At 38.2% G+C, this 17,459-nt stretch overlaps 1 protein-coding gene and 1 pseudogene across 2 annotated transcripts in view; both read right to left on the reverse strand.

Annotated features, from left to right (window-relative positions):
• The window catches only part of SAXO1 (stabilizer of axonemal microtubules 1), a gene marked incomplete at both ends in the record, with an annotated part of 94,859 nt that overhangs the window by 62,148 nt on the left and 15,252 nt on the right, over positions 1-17,459 (reverse strand). The window lies entirely within an intron of this gene.
• Positions 15,421-15,885, reverse strand: LOC306645220 (large ribosomal subunit protein eL29-like; annotated as a pseudogene). The gene has a single exon. The product of its transcript is annotated as a large ribosomal subunit protein eL29-like (transcript).

A 17,459-nucleotide genomic window follows, 5' to 3' on the forward strand; every position in this document is an offset into this window, starting at 1 on the left:
TAATGTCCCCACTGAGTATAAATCTAAAAGAATTTTCAAACCCACGGTCTAGAGACTTAACCATTAGCCCCTCTGGACTGCTGCAGCTTTAATAAACCTGCTTCCTGAAAATTCCTCCAGTGTCCAACTTCATCTGTCCTACATCAACTAAACCACATCCTTAGTCCTTTTTATTTTTTATTTTGAGACAGGGACTCATTAAGTTGGTGAGTACATCACTAAGTTGCTGAGGCTGGCTTTGAACTTGCAATCCTCCTAGCTCAGCCTCCCGAGCCTCTGGGAGTACAGGCATGTTCCCCCATGCCAGGTGAAAAATTTTAAAAATCACCCACATAGTTGTTGAGGGCTTGTCATGGGATGGCACTGTACCAATTTCCTATTGGGAACTGCAGGCTACAATCAGCTCAACCTGCAGCCTCAGACAGCTTTTAATCTCACAGCTCTGCTGCATAGACAGCATGTGGGTGCATAGACATGTCCCCTGTAATCACCATAGTGAAGGACATCACATCAAAGACGTTGTGGGAAAGTTCAAGGTGCAGCACACTATGAAAATACAGAGCAGTGTGATTCCCACTCCAACTCAGATGGCTTCAACAAAGAACAGGTTTTGCTGTGGGCAGAATTTTAACAGATGTCAGTATGAAATATAAATAAAGAAGGCAAAGAGAATCAACACCCACTAAGACTCCATACTAAGAGCTTCGTATGGAGACACGTGCTGGAAGTTCTCAGGTAAGTGATCATATTTGATCCTTATAATAACCCCATGTAACAGGCATTATCATCCCCAGTTTACAGGTAAAGAAACAAGTTTGGGAAATTCCAGGGAGGGGATCAAGACCAGAATCTTATCCCCACCTTGCTGGAAAACTTGAGGTCCCAGATGACCAAACATAGGTAGCTAGCTCTCAAAAGGTTAAAAAAAGTCAAATCTACAAAATGAGTAAAACCAATTCATCTTATCATTGTTGATATGAACACAAACGCAAAAGTATGGGCCAGAAAAAAAATGCAAAAATCAGAAAAAATTTTATTCCAAAAAGATCAAGTCTGCTCAAAACCACTGTAGCAAAATAAAACTGATTTCCATAGCCAAAGTAGGAGAAACAACCAGAAAGGCATACAATGGGTCAAGTTTAAAAAGCAAAACGTAGACTTGGGGTGTACCTCAGTGGTAGAGTGTTTGCCTAGGGTACACAAAGATATGGCAAAAAAAAAAAAAAAGAAAAAAATGTTACCATGCAGCCAGCTAAGGTAACTATGCATATGTGGTATGTTTGTGTACATGTGTTTTTACGTCTACTTTTTTCCCTTGAGCCACTAAAACCCTAGGAAAATTTTATGACAACAATGTGCCATGTATGTAAAAGATGGATGGGTTAAAGTTACTGTTTTCTTAGGATCTGTCTGGCATTTGACAACCATGCACCAGTGCACTATCTGGAAAGATTTAGGACTTTTACTGTAAAATTATTTATTAGTTGTTATTTATACTACGTGCTCACTGGCAGACCACCCACTGCTGTAACAATAAAAGCAGTCACACTGCATCTCTCCAAAACAAGCAAAAGACCAAGGGGGCTGCCTCTGGGTGTCACCACTGAAGGATGTGGCTTCCAGCAGGAAAGTGTGTTATGTGTTTTGAGGTGCTGCAGTCCTAACATAGGCCTAGGGAAATGGAAACCACCAGGCCCCCAGGAGATTGCTCTGCTTGGGATAAACAGTCCTCCTTTAGGGGCCTCCCATTCTGTCATCTATAACAGGAGGGGCTGCTCTGAAAGTCTCTCAGATCTCTTCCCCTCTGAATCCTGGATTTTTAAAAGACTGGAACCTGTTAACAGTTCCACACTAACCCCAGGATGTGATCTGGGGCTAATCTGAGTGCCTGGGGGCCCCAGGATCTGTCAGGCTGCCAGCATCTCCTCTGCCTACCAATTTGGCTTGTTAGTGAGCTAACAAGGCATGTTTGAACATTCCTGAAGGCCTCAAAAGAAAAGCTCATTGTACAGTGCTTAATTTTATTAAATATGTCAAGGTTGTGACTCCACTAAACCATCTGAGATCATTTTCCTTTTTTGAAATGTAGAAAGTAACTATAGAATGCCACATTACTTCTATTTATACTGATTTAAATAAATGAACACAAAAATAAATTAATTACTAAAGCAAGCTTCTCCTTTTCCCCTCTTAAAAAAATTATCTTTGGGAATTTGTCCTTATTTCCCTTGAGCAATTTTTCTTAAAAAAAAAAAAAAAAAAAAAAAAAAAACTTATCAACTTAATGCACAGACACAAATATCTTCTTCCATATGCAGGATTATTCTACATTAATCTTATTTCTAGTGATCAACATTAGTCTCTTGTTGAAGGTCTCATCAGCCAAACTCTGATTTGTGAAATAACTAACTCAGCCAGGGAGCTAAATGGTGGCCTTAGTTCAGCATCCAAGGATTGAATCCAGGGGTGCTTAACCACTGAGTCACATCCCCAGTCCTTCTTTAGATTTTATTTAGAGACTGTCTCACTGAGTTGCTCAGGGCCTTGCTAAGACTGGCTTTGAACTCGTGATCCTTTTGCCTCAGACTCCCAAGACACTGGGGTTACAGGCTTGCACCACTACATCTGGCACAGCATCCTTATTTTGCAAGGGTGAAATGACCAAGAGTTTCAGTTATCTGTTCAATCAAGACCATCTATACCTACTGGCTGAACTAGAACTTCTGATTCTAAGTCCTGATTTCACCCTACTAAAGTAGAATGTTCTTCTGGCCAGTGAAAGAGTATAAAGAGATATTGTTCCCATTCCCTTTCTTAAGACTTACTCATACTAAAGATTTCCAAACCTGGCTATACCTCAGTCACCTCTGGGGACCCAATGAATCTACACATGGGATCTACAGTTTTTTGAAAGTTACCTAATTTAGCTTTAGAAATCACTGCATATTCATACTAAGTACTCCTGAGTACTCAAGAACCCATTTAGTCCACTCCTGAAAGTAAGAAGAGCACTTTAGGCAGGAATGAGACATTAAGACATAAAGAACATAAACTGACTTTTTTCTACCTTGGAAAAAGCATAATATAGATAGATGCTGCAAAAGTTTGCACAATATTCCCTAAAACAAGAAAGTAAGTTAAACTAACCAATGGTTTTAAAATAAGAAAGATATTTTAATAACAAATAGGGGCATACAAACAAGAAAATAAAGAGGACTTTAATAAAAGTTTTTGCTTACCAAAATTTTTGTTATGCAAATTTCCAAACATACTCAAAAAGTAGAAATAACTTCACAAATCCCCAAATAAGTATCATCAATTCCTCACAGTCATCCATATTTTGCCAAACTTGTGTCAGCAATCCTTTTCCTTTAGTGAAGTATTATAAAATAAATTCCCCAAATCATTCTTGTATACTTTGATATGCATCTTAATAGAGAAAGAATTTGACAAAGTTCAACATTCTTCTTTGATTTAAAAAATACAATAAACTAGAAATAGAAGCGAACTTCTACAACACAATAAAGAACATATATGAAAAACTTACAGCACACATGATATTCAAAGTTGAAAGACTTAAAACTTTTCCCCTAAGATCAGAAACAAGACCAGGAAGCCCACTTCTACCACTTCTAGCCAGCATAGTATTGAAAGTTCTAGCCAGAGATCCTAGGCAATAAAAAGCATCCAATTGCAACAAAAGAAGTAAAATTAAATCTGATCACAAATATGATCTATATGTAAGATACTAAAACAAAGGGTTTTTTTTAATCTGTTGGAGTTAATAGATGAAGTTGCAGAATATAAAATCAACACACAAATCAGTTTAATTTCTATACACTAACAAGGAACAATTTGAAAAGGAAATTAACAATTCATGTTCTAATAGCATCAAACTGAAAACAAAATATTGAGAATAAATTTAACCAAGAAGTGGAAAGACGTGTACACTAAAAACTATAAAACATTGCTGAATGAAGTTAAATACAACACAGATAAGTGGAAAAACATCCTATGTTCATGGATTGGAAGACTTAATGCTGTTAAAAGGACAATACTAACTAAAGCAATCTACAGATTCAATTTAAGTCCCATTGAAATCCCTGAAATTACTTGCAGAAATAGAAAACCCATCCTGAAACTCAGATAGAATCTCAAGAGAATCCAAATAGCCAAAACAATCTTGAAAAATGAAGAACAAAGTTGGAGGACTCATACTTTATGATTTCAAAACTTACTAAAAAGTTACAGGGCATCATTGGGAGTTATTGTTTAACAGGTATACAATTTCTGTCTGCAATAATGAAAAGATTCTGGAAATGGATAGCAGTAGTAATTGCACTACATTGTGAATGTTTTGATATTACCAAATTGTACACTTAAACATGGTTTAAGTTAAATGTTATATTTTACAATATCATCACATTAAAATTCATTTCAAAGGAAGACACTTTCTTAATCTCACTTTCTTAAAAAGTGAGATTTCTTTTAAGCATTTGACTGTAAAAACCTCTAAACTAAATCTGATTCAGTGCTTCTTAAAATGTAGATTCTTCTTTCCCACATCCCACTCCAGAATCTCATATGTAACTAACCTCTGTCTTGAACAGCAAAATATTGCTTAGGACTTATTTCTATAAATATCATCTAAATTAAGAGTCAGCAAATTGTGGCCCTTGGACTAAATTCAGCTTATCACCTGTTTTGAGCCAAGAATAAATTTTATATTTTTGGTTGAAAAAATTGAAAGGAATAACATTTCATGATACATGAGAAGTATACATAATTCAATTTGTGTGACTTTATCTCACTGAAACAGTCATGCTTTGCTTTATGTGTAGTCCCTGTTGCTTTTGCATAGAGACAGAGTTGAATAGTTGTGACACAGGGTGTCTATGTGTCAATCAATTTTCCATCACTATAACAAATACATGAGATAACGAACTTATAAAGAGAAAAGGTTTCTTTCGATTCACAGTTTTAAGAGGTTCCGGTCCATGACTGGATGGTCTCATTGCTTCTAGGCATATATGGCAAGGCAGCATATCAGAGCACTTGGCAGAGCACAGCTGTTCACCTCAAGGCCTAAGTGTAAGAGAAAAAGGAAGAAACCCAGGTCCCACAATCCCCTTCCAGGGCCCACTCCCAATGATCCAAAACCTCCCACTAGCTCACTTTTTGAAGTTTCCAATACCTCCCAATAGTGCCACCTGGGGTCCAAAACTTTAATACATGGGCCTTTGGGGGACAGTCTAGATCAAAACCATGTCAGTTTGCCAACAGATTCAAGACGGCAAAGAGACTGCATTTCCAGTTGTTCCCATGGCTCTAGATTTAAGCAACAGAAGATATAAAAAACCTTATAATGAGGTGGATAAAGGAGAGAATTAATTGAAATTCAATATTAGATAGTCAGAGGCTCAGAGACCTAGATATTCAGGTGCATTGATTCAGGTCAAAGAGTACATGGGAGCCAAGCTGGTGGTCAAAGTGGCCCCAGAAGCAGCAGCACCAATTTGCCACAGAGGGGAGGGATAAACACCGAGAAACACAATGGCTAAATTTGGCACAGAAACACCTGTAGAAGGAAAAACTGTCTGAATTTAGCTGAACCAGAAGCTGCACAACAAGCTAGTATTTGGAAAGTGGATATATTTCTCAAGTGAAAAGTGGAGAGCTGAGGTGGGAGCCATCTTGAGGAGGTCACAATGCAGCTTGCGGCAGGAACCTAGGAGATCATAGAAGATGTTACCACACTGTCCCAGCAAGCATCTACCATGTAGCTTAGGGTATACCTAGCAGAATGTGAGTGAAACAGGAACGGAGAAGATTTTACCTAGGGGAAATCATATTACAGATACAGAGAAATGCAACTCACTTTCCTTTGAGTCAGGCAGTCCACATGATCAGCTCAAAAGAGTCAGGAAGCAGAACAGGTGGGCATTACACTCAGGGACTGAGCTTGAGAAGGGCACATTTGTGAGTGGTGGAGTTGTAAGACCTGTGGAGAGTTGACTCACCTGTCCTAGGAAATTTCCTGAGATCCAGATACCCAGCAAAAATGAGCATCTTCCAGCTCTAGGAATATGTTGATCTAATCTCTCTAGAGCAGATACCACCCAATAAAAGTCCTGCTTAAAGTTAAAACCCAGACACCAGAATGCTCTACTTAGAACTCTATATTACCCCAGTCCTTGGAGTGCATCCATATGTTTTGTCTGGACAAAACTCCAATCAACAGTAATTCCCATTCTGTCTTACCTTATACTGGTGAGAAAGGAAGCTGAGAGCTATTTCCAGCTTCAACTCCAGTTCACTTTAGCTAGCAGCTCAGCAACACAGAGGAGGAAGGATTTAACACCCCAGGTCAAGAAGAAATGGAAAGAAGGGCAGTCTGGCATAGGCACTGAACACCCATTCTTGTCAACAGTCTTGCCTGCCTCAGAAAATTCATTAAGATTGTTTTTCTTTTTTTCTTTTTTCTTTCTCTTTCTTCTGTGTTCTGGCTATGCTGATTGGTTCATGGACACACATGTGTACATGTCTTTCTTTTTTCTCATTTTTGTCTTTTTATGTTTGCTATCTTTGTCTTTTAAAGATTAGTGGGGGTTGTTTAGGGCTTTTGTTTCTCTTTCTCTCCTTTCTTTTCCTCCTTATGGCCAAATTCACTTGTTCTCCTTATTTATTTTGTTTCTTCTGTTCACTTTTTCTCCTCCTTTATGGGCATCCCCATCTATATCTCTTCTGCTTTTTTCTGTTCACATTTTGAAATAAACTTTCTTTGACCTTAATATTTCTTTTACCTTACTACCGCATTTTCTTTTTTCTTAATGAAGTATTGTTACCATTTTTTAGAACTCTTGGGTTTATAAAATTCTTGCACCCACCATTCATATTGTTACTGTTATCAATACAATATATGGTATAATTGACACCTGTTGATTACTTTAAATGCCAGATCTAGTTCACAGCTATTTATTATTGTTGCTATCATCCATCATAGGCCCCACCATTCACGTTTTGTGGTAATCAGTGTTGTAGATGTCATTGTAAGCACTGGATATTTATTGTAATGCTGTATATTGTTTTCTGCTATTATTTGTTGTTTGTTTCCCCATTTCTGAAAGGTGCTAGGAACTATTCGAACACTATGAGTTGACATGGTAAAGACTCTTCGGCAAAGCTGCACTCAAAACCCAGTCAAGGGGATTGAACCTACTTGGCTACAATATGAAGCTATGTTGTGCAGTGTAAGAAGCTGCATACAGGCCCAGGACTCAAGGCACTGAAGTGGAGAAGTACTTGCTCTATCGCAGCTGCTCACTGTTCCAGAATAAGACAAACCCTCAACTGTGGCAACACAGCACAGACACATGTGTATACTAACCAGGGGTTTAATATATATACAACTAGCATAGAAAATCTCAAAACCACATGTAAATCAAAACCAGAATGACAAGTGGTGGGAAGGGCAGAATTTGACCCTTTGGCTCATCCAATTCCCCAAATAAAAACAGAAATAAAGATTCATGCTAAAAAAAAAAAAAAAAAAAAAAAAAAAACCCAGTCAAGAGAGTGTACCTTGCTCTGCACACAAACCATGCTTAAACTTCAACAATACCTTAATATGAAGAACAGGGGAAAGAAAAAACCCCAAACATGTGGCAATGCCCCAAGTAGGAATGTCTATGGGAGCCCTTAGGCCCCACTCATAGATATTTACTTCTACTGCAGAAACAAGGAATTAATACAAAGACTGTGGACATTGTACTATATGAATCTCAGTTCAGATCAGTCCTATATCCCTTTGAAATGCACAGAGATATTAAGTGTAAAAAAGCAATCACAAAGAGTGTACCCCACATACCCTTCTGTACATAATCTCCAGATCTACAAGAAAGACCCCACTCCTATGATACCTGTAGGGAAAGTGGAATCATCAAGCTCTTACTCAGTATACACCATATAAAATACACTAATCATTGCTAAAGAACCAGCAGGAGAACAATACTACAAAAGTCATTGGAAATATATTGAAAAATTCTCAACAATCTGTTATACCGGAACACTTTGCCAAGAGAAGGCTGCATTCTAAAAAGCCTCTAACATTCAAGTGGAGGAGAAATCCATCCAAACAGATGCATAAAACCCAACACAGGAATACAAGAAATATGAAAAAACAAGATACCATGACACTCCCTAAAGTTCATGATTCACCAGCAACTCACTCTAAATATATTGAAGTGGATGATATATCAGGTATACCAGTCAAAGAATGGTTTTAAAATGATCAATGAATTCCAAGAAAATATAGAAAAACAACTGAATGAATTAAGAAAAGCAGCACAGGATATGCATGGGAAATTCTATAAAGAGATAGAGATATTGAAAAAGAACCAAACATAAATCTTGGAAATGAAATACAATAAATCAAATAAAATATCAAACTAAAAGACTAAACCAGGTGCAATGGCACCCACCTGTAATCCCAGTGACTCAGAAGGCTGAGGAAGGACAATTGCAAGTTTGAGGCTAGCCTCAGCAACTTGAAAATTTTTAAGAAAAAAAATAAGTAAAAGGGCTGGGGATGTAACTCAGTCTAACATATCAGGCAATAGACACAATCTCAAAGCTGTAGTACAAAGTGACTGACTTTGAACATTCAAACAGTACTTAATAAGTAACTAAAATCAAAATTATTACAAAAACTCTGGGACAACATTAAGAGACCAAATTTAAAAATCTTCAGATTTAAAGAAGATTGTGAGTTGCAGAATAATGGCATAGATATTCTCTTCAGACAAATAACAGAAAATTTTCCAAACCTTGGGAATGAGATAGACTTACAGATAAGGGAACCATTTAGAATTCCAAATAGACAAAAATCCCAAAATAGATGCTTCATGACACAATTAAAATGCCTAACATACAGAACACAAGAATAGAATTTTTAAAGCCACAAGAGAAAAATGTCAGGTCATATTTAGAAGCAAGTCAATCATAATTACTTATGACTTTTCAGCCCAAACTCTGAAATCCAGGAGTTCTCAGAATGATGTGTTCCAAGTCCTAAAAGAAAATAACTATCAGCCAAGATGGCTATAGTTATCCTTCAGAATTAAAGAAGCAATAAAAACCTTCCAAGATAAACAGAAGCTAAAAGAATTCATGACTGCTAAACAGGCACTGCAGAAAATACTCAGGGAAATGCTAAACACAGAATAAATGAAAAATAAACTCACCATTGGACAAATCTCATTGAGGAGTTGCTATGTAAATGAGAAATAGGATTAAATTAAACACTAGAAATAAATCAAAATGGCATGAATAAACATCTCTCTATAATAACACTGAAAGTAAGTGGTCTCAACTCTCCAATTAAAAGACATAGGGGGCTGGGGATATAGCTCAGTTGGTAGAGTGCTTGCCTCGCAAACACAAGGCCCTGGGTTCAATCCCCAGCACCACAAAAAAAAAAAAAAAAAAAAAGACATAGACAGGCAGAATGGATTTAAAAACAAAACCCAACTATATACTGTTTACAAGAGGAAGAGACAGCCACAGGATGAAAGTAAAAGGTGGAAATTGATATACCATGCAAAAGGAACCTCAAAACAAGAAGGAATAACTACTTTCATATCCAGCAAAGCAGATTTAAGCCAAAAATTAATCAGAAGAGATGAAGAAGGTCACTTCATACTGCGGCTTCATACAACAACTGTATACAAAATCCATAGCTTTCCTATACATCAATAATTATTCTGCTGAGAAAGAAATAAGGAAAGCAATCTCATTCACAACAGTTCCCCAAACAAAGCACCTAGGAATGAATCTAACCAAGGAAGTGAAAGATTTCTACAATGAAAACTAGAAAATACTGAAGAAATAAACTGAAGAACACAACACAAGATAGAAAGGCCTTCCATGTTCATGAACAGGCAGAATTAATATTGTTAAAATGGCCATATTACCAAAAGCAATACACAGATTCAATGCAATCCCCATCAAAATGCTAATTATGAGCTGGGCATGGTGGCACATGCCTGTAATGCCAATGGCTTGGGAAGCTGAGGCAGGAGGATTACAAGTTTGAAGCCAGCCTCAGCAACTTAGTGAAGCCATAAGCAACTTAGAAAGACCCTGTCTCAAAATAAAATATAAAAAGGATTGAAGATGTGGTTCAGGGGCTAAGTGCCCTGGGTTCAATCCCTGGTACAAAAAAAAAAAATACAATCTGCATAGTACTTGAAAAATCATTCCTAAAATTAATTTGGAAGAATAAAAGACCTAGAACAGCCAAAGCAATTCAGAGGAGGGGAATAAAAAAAACAATGCTGGAGGCATCATAATACCCAATTTCAAATTATACTACAAAGCTGTAGTCACAAAAACTGCATAGTACTGGCATAAAAACAGACACATAAACCAATGTTTCACAATAGAAGATGCAGAAAAACCCACAGAGATACAGTCATTTGATCCTTGACAAAGTCATCAAAAGCATATGGTAAAGAAAAGAGAGCCTGTTTAACAAATGGTTCTGGAAAAACTAGTCATCCATGTGTAGAAGAATAAGACTACACACTCTCTCTCACCTTCTACAAAAGTCAACTCAAAATGTATCAAAGATCTGGGAATTAGGCCAGAAACTTTGCAACAAATTGAAGAAAAACATAGGGTAAATACTTCAACATAGAGGCAGACATAGGCAACAACTTCCTCAATAGGACTCCTAAAGTTCAGAAAATACTAAGAATAAAAGAAATGGAATCCAATTTAAAAGCTTCTGTATAGCAAAGGAAATGAGTAAGAATGTGAAGAGAACCTACATGATAGGAGAAAATCTTTGCTCACTACTCTTCTGACAGAGCATTAATATTTAAAATACATAAAGAACTCAAAAAAAAAAAAACTTGATTGCCAATCAATAAATGGGCAAATGAACTAATCAGATAATTCTTAAAAAAGAAATACAAAGGGCCACAAATATGTGGGAAAAAATATTCAACATCATTAGCAAGTAGGGAAATGCACAAAACTACACTGAGATTTCATTTCACTCCAGTTAGAACGACAGTCATCAAGAATACAAACAATAGGATAGGCACAGTGGTGCATGCCTGTAATCCCAGCAGCTCACAAGGATGAGGCAGGAGGATTGCAAGTTCAAAGTCAGCCCTCAGCAATTTTGCAAGGCCGTAAGCAATCCAGCAGGACCTGTCACTAAATAAAATATAAAAAAGGGCTGGGGAGGCGGCTCAGTGGTTAAGTGCCCCTTGGTTCATTCCCTCATACCAAAAAATAAAAGAGAATACAAACAATAATAAATGCTGGAAAGGATGTGGAGAAAAAGGAACACATACATAGTTGGAGGGATTATATATTATCAAAACCACTATGGAAATCAGTATGGAGGTTCTTCAAAAGACTAGGACTAGAACCACCATATAACCCAGCTATACCACCACTCAGTGTTTATCCTAAAGAATTTAAGTAAGTGGTTGGGGTTGTGGCTCAGAGCACTTGCCTAGCACATGTGAGACACTGAGTCCAATCCTTGGCACCATGTAAAAATAAAGGAATTGTGTCCATCTACAACTAAAGAAATTTTTTTAATTAAAAAAAATCTAAGTAAGCATGCTACAGCAATATGTGCATACCCATGTTTACAGCAGCACAATTCACAATAGCCAAATTATAGAACCAGACTAGGTGTTCATCAATGAGGGAATGCATAAATAAAATGTGTTACATGTACACAACCAGTTTTTTAAAGGCATAAAGAAGAATGAAATCATGTCATTTGCCAGAAATGGAATGAAACTCAAAAACATTAAGCAAAATAAGCTAAATTTAGAAAATTAAGGATTATGTGTTTTCCTTTCATATATGAAATCTAGAGAGAGAAGAGGGGAAGAAAAGTTTGGGGTGGGAATTTTGTAAAAATAGAAGGGAGATCAGTAGAGGAAAGCAATGGAAATGGAGAACAATATTGATCAAATTATATTGTTATATTGTGTGTGTGTATATTATATGTATGTACAAATATGTAACATGGAATCCCACTATTATACATAATTATAAAGCACCAATAAAAATATGAAAAAAAATTGGGGGTTAAGGGGTCTTGCACTTATTTGAAGAGTGGACTGATTATGGCAGAAAATGCTAGACAGCCAACTCAGTATCTACCTCTTCTTCCTTTGTAAAAGAATCACTAGTTTTTAACTGGATCTGCTCAAAAGTCTTGTATGACACTTCTGTGAGGTTTCCTTAAAGGGTGTTCATAATATAGGGCAAAGGGAGATAACTCCTTCCTAATACCTAGTATATATGTAATGACTGGAGCTTAAATGGCCATCTGGAATCCCAAGGTGATGCATTAAAGGACAGCAAATCAACACAACAGAGTAACCTGGGTTCCTGATACTGTGAGCTGGACTTCTCCCAGGTGGGAGAAAAACTTGTCTATTTAAGCCAGAGTTATTTTAGGTTTTCTAAAATATGCGGCCAAAACTTATCCTAAAATAGACCCCCCCAAAAAATGGATCTCATTTAGGAATTAAGACAAACATACTACCTATTTTAGAAGAGATGAAAAAGCAGAGGCAAGATATTCACTTGGTCAGGGTCTTACAATAAGACTAAGAAAATGGGCATATAATATCTCCTTATAAATGTGAATCATAATATGTAAGCATATGCAGGTATATTTATACATTATCTCAGAAAAGTTTCATAAGAAATCAAAACAGGAATTGAGGGACTATTTGAACTTTTAAACCATGAACTTGTATTTCCTTTAAGACTTTTTTACTGATGAAATAAAAATGATAAATTGATGGTACATATGCTGCAAACTCAAGCATGAATTCCCTATAATACTTGAAATAATATTCACGGAAGATTTGGGAAGACTTGGTCATTTGTTTTAAAAACAGCCAAGTCGAATCGTTTTCCATCAATAAACTAACATTTGTTCATTCATTTACTCAAGTACTAATTGAAGCCCTACTAGGTGCCACTGTTCTAGGGACCAGGAATACAGAATTAATCACACATCGATTAGAATACAACATGAAAATAGCCAGAATGAACTCTGAAGTCAGGAAGGAAAGAAGGGACCTGAAGCCCAGGACACAGGGGCAGGTAGGACTGAGGTCTCAGTGTGGGCCTTTGGCCACTAGTCACATGGCACTGAACTTCTGAAGGATAGGGAAAGACAGCCAGAAACTAGGAGATGCAAGGACCATATGGGAGCTGGGGAAACATTTCCAAGGTCTCACCTCCAACCTCTCAGAGCCCATCAAGCTATCACACCAACCCACTCAGTCCAACTGCATGAGATACTGGATGAAGAACAGAAAAAATCATAAGGGAATAGTATGGTTTCAATGTGAGGTGTCCCCCAAAAGTTCAGTGAGATAATGCAAGAAGGTTTAGAGAACAGCTGATGGGGTTATAAGAGCCTTAACCCAATCAGTGAATTAATCCCCTGATGCAATTGAATGGTAACTAAAGGCAGACAGGATGTGGCTGGAGGAGGTGTGTCATTGGTAGTGTGCCTATTTTGTATCTGGTGAGTGGATTCTCTGTTTTCTGATCATCATGTGAGCCACTTTCCTCAATCACACTCTTCTGCCATTAGGTTCAGCTTCACCTGGAGCCCTGAGGAATGGAGCCAGCTGTCTACGAACAGACCTCTGAAACTGTGAGCCCTCAGTTTTCCTCTTCTAAAATCATTCTTGTCAGGTCTTTTAGTCTCAGCAGTGAAAAAGTTGACTAAAACAGGGAAGGAAGGGAGCTCCAGCCATTGCAGGGGACTTTTTCCAAGGACAGGTTCAGGAGTAGCTATCTAGTAATGAGGCCAGTTCTTGGGGAACATCTCTCAGCATGCTTGCCGCTTAGCAACTCAGTGAGGGGAATATTGGTCACAGCACCCAAAATAAATTAATCCCCAAACTGAAAGTAACTAATCATTCAGATAACTAATAGGTCAATTTAGTCAAAATGACCAAACTCATTCATGCATGCAGCAAACTATTTTCAAACAAAAACCCCCAATTTGCATTCAAACAAACAAATGCACTTCATTTTAATCAGTGCCACACAGCACTGGCAGACAGAATTCAATCTATTGACTATGGTTTTCCATCTCAGTGTCCAAAGACTAAAATAAGCAAATAAGACTGTTAAAACTATTTTCTATATCTACAGAAAAATTATCTTTAAGTGTTTTATAGAATCTGCCAAATTTAAAAATTATTTTTAAAAATCTCAGCAGAGCTCACAAAGGTAAAAAGGCAGATTCAAAAATTAAGTCACCTTCTGCATCACTGCAGAAAACCCTCAAGCTGGTGTTGGATTTTAAGCATGGGGAGTCCCGCCACTTCGGGGATTACAGCTTCAGTTGAAACTAAAAACTCAACCAGGAATACCAGAGATAGAGTGCTGATGACATAAACAGCTCAGAAAGAAGCCCCCGAGTTATAAGATGTGGCAAAAAGGGGGGAACTGCAGATGCTTTTTTGGCTCTGTGCAAACTCCTGAGACCCCAGGTGGAAACTGTGAAGTAATAGAAGCAATTTGGTATTTAAATCTGTGAGGCGAGGAGTATACAGAGTGAAAGGAACAAACATCAGGGAAAATTGAGACTTCTCGTGGTGCTATTCCCCAAGTGCAAGCACTCTGCCTACTAAAACAGCTGCGAGAATCCTGACATTCCTGCACTCTTTCATTACCAAAGCCACTCAGATTTTCCTTTACTCATGCAATTTCCATCACCTCAAAGAGAATATTCACCCTCTAAAAAGGTGAAGTCCATTAAAGTTTTTTTTTAACAAACATTTTTAACCGGCCCCCCACCCCCAGAATAAACCACAACCCTATAAACTTAAGACCTAGTAAGTTCATTTTCACTCATCCTGCACCTTACTCTTCCCAGGAGAGCTAAGCCTCCCCAGGCAGCCAGTGTCTGTGCTGTAGAAAGGCAGCCCTGGCACAGTGTCATGGTTGCATAATTAGGGCTGGAACACCACTTCCTGCTTCTGAATCAGTTTTTCCACCAAGTTCACTTTCTGATGGGAAATAAAGGTGATCCAGGGGCTACTCACTCTTTCTGTATACCTCTGATCCTACTAGACAAACAGCTTATTTAACCAGCTCCACACTTCTAGGAACCTCAGTCTTTTAGAGCATGGCAAGAAGGTCAGCAGCAAGAGATTCTGAGCTCCCAAAACAATGAAGTTGTCCCAAAGCCCTTGTTAATTAGACCTCCTACAGGTCTTTTTGTATTTTTTTTTAATAGATCCTGCCTCTGGATTTATTTATACAAACAGCACAGGAGGACACCAGTTCGCATAGACAGGGGATCAGGGGGTCACACCAGTCCTTCTGTCCTCACATTCACAGAGGTTTTTACTATGGAGCCTTCACAGGGACCTGGGCACCCTTGGGGGTGGGAGCCGGAGCCCAAGCCGGAGCCAATGCTGATACTGGAGCTGGCGTTGTAGCCTGGGTCTTGGCTTGGGCTTTGGCCGGCAGAGCCTGCACTCCCTGGCCACGTGGGCATGAGCACGCTTCCCATGCTTGGGATGGGCAAGCAAGGCAAGGCGATCAAGTTTGCAGCTGGCACCCTTTGGCATCTTGGCTTAACCTCCTTAGGCCTTACCAGGGCCTTGACAGCCTCAGCACGTGCACTCATGGCCTTGCCGTTGTTTGCCTGCATCTTTTTCAGGCCCTTCTTGTTGTGCTTCTTGGCAAAACACATATTTCTCAGGAACTTGGGGTCTACCACCTTAAGAGAGTCATATCTCTGTGATGGGGGTTTCTTGGTGCCATTTTTAAGGATTGGTTGTGCTTGGTGTGGTTCTTGGACTTGACCATGTCTGCACCATAAGCTGTTGCCCCCAGAGCGGTTGAGACCAGAAGAGCCTTTTTGTATTCTTTACTCCTTTGTATAAAAATATATTTTGTGATTGGCTAGCTCCCCAGAATAGAAGCATCTTATAAAAGACAGGAGTTGTCTATTTTTCTCTCTCCGGGTATTTGTTTTTTGTACTTAGGAATGAAGCCAGGGATGCTTTTACCCCCGAGATACAACCCAGCTGTTTTGGGTTTTTTTGGGGTTTTTTGTTTTTTTGTTTTGTTTTGTTTTGTTTGAGACATGGGCTCTCTGAGTTGCCCAGTCTGGCCTTGAACTTGCAATTCTCCTCCCTCAGCCTCCTGAGTCGCTGGGATTGTAGGTATGCACCACTGCCCCTTGCAAGACTGGAGTTTAAAAAGGAATTACAGATAGCACATTGATGGTGAGAAAATACCATTTTTGAGAAGATAGGATCAATTGGTCCATGTTTCTATTATCAGAAAAAGAATGCTTATCAAAGAAATCAGGGGGTTGGGGTTGTGGCTCTGTGGGAGGGTACTTGCCTAGCACAAGTGAGGCACTGGGTTCACTCCTCAGCACTGCATAAAAGTAAATAAAGGTATTGTGTTCATTTTTTAAAAATTTTTTTAAAAAGAAATCAGGGGGCTGGGGTTGTGGCTCAGTTGTAGAACACTTACCTAGCATGTGTGAGGTACTAGATTCTATCCTTAGCATCACATAAAAACAAAAACAAATAAAATAAAGGCATGTTGTCCATCTACAACTACCAAAAAAAATTTTTAAGAGAAATCAGGAAGATATATAATGGTATTTTAGAAAATTTTCTTTCAACATGATTAACAGGAAGAGTGATCATGAAAACACTTCCTTTCTCCATAAGACTGCATAAAGGAAACCTTTTATTAGACCCAATTACTATTATTATTACCAAATATTGAACATTCATCCACATGCCAGACTCTAAGCTAAGTACTTTACATATATTACCTCATATAATCTTTATAATATCTCCAATTTAAATATAAGGCTCAGAAAGATTTTTAAAAATCAGGTCTGTCTAACCCATGTCTCTAACCTCTTCACTACACTATGGCATCTGCTTTGCCAATTGTTTAAAGTTTCAGTTGCCCAGATTTTAAACTCCCTAAAAATAAGAAGTCTTCTACTTATCCTAATAGCACCATGAACCTAAGCCCTGTTCACAGCACTAAAAAGGCCTTTAAATACACGCTTGACTGCACTTTAGTACCAAATAACTCATTTTTCTAACTACCCCATTTCTCCAAATCCTATCAAACTACCTAATGAGGCATTTGAGTCCACGGCCACTCTTTCTGATGGGGAGGGAGAGATGGGCACAGCCCAAATGTCACAAAACACTCAGGCCCCCTCTGGCTCTTACACTGGGAACCACAGGGTCATGGATGAACTTAACAAAACATGAATGAAGGAGACACACCTGGGGCACATGAATAAGTATTTATTAAATTTTTTTAATAAGCACTCAAGTTCCTTGTGGGCCCAAGAGCTAAGTCCTAAATTGTAAGACCAAGGCTGAGTCAACATCCTTTCT

This window comes from Sciurus vulgaris, assembly GCF_902686455.1.
Source record: "Sciurus vulgaris genome assembly, chromosome: 15".
Taxonomy (NCBI): Eukaryota; Metazoa; Chordata; class Mammalia; order Rodentia; family Sciuridae; genus Sciurus; species Sciurus vulgaris.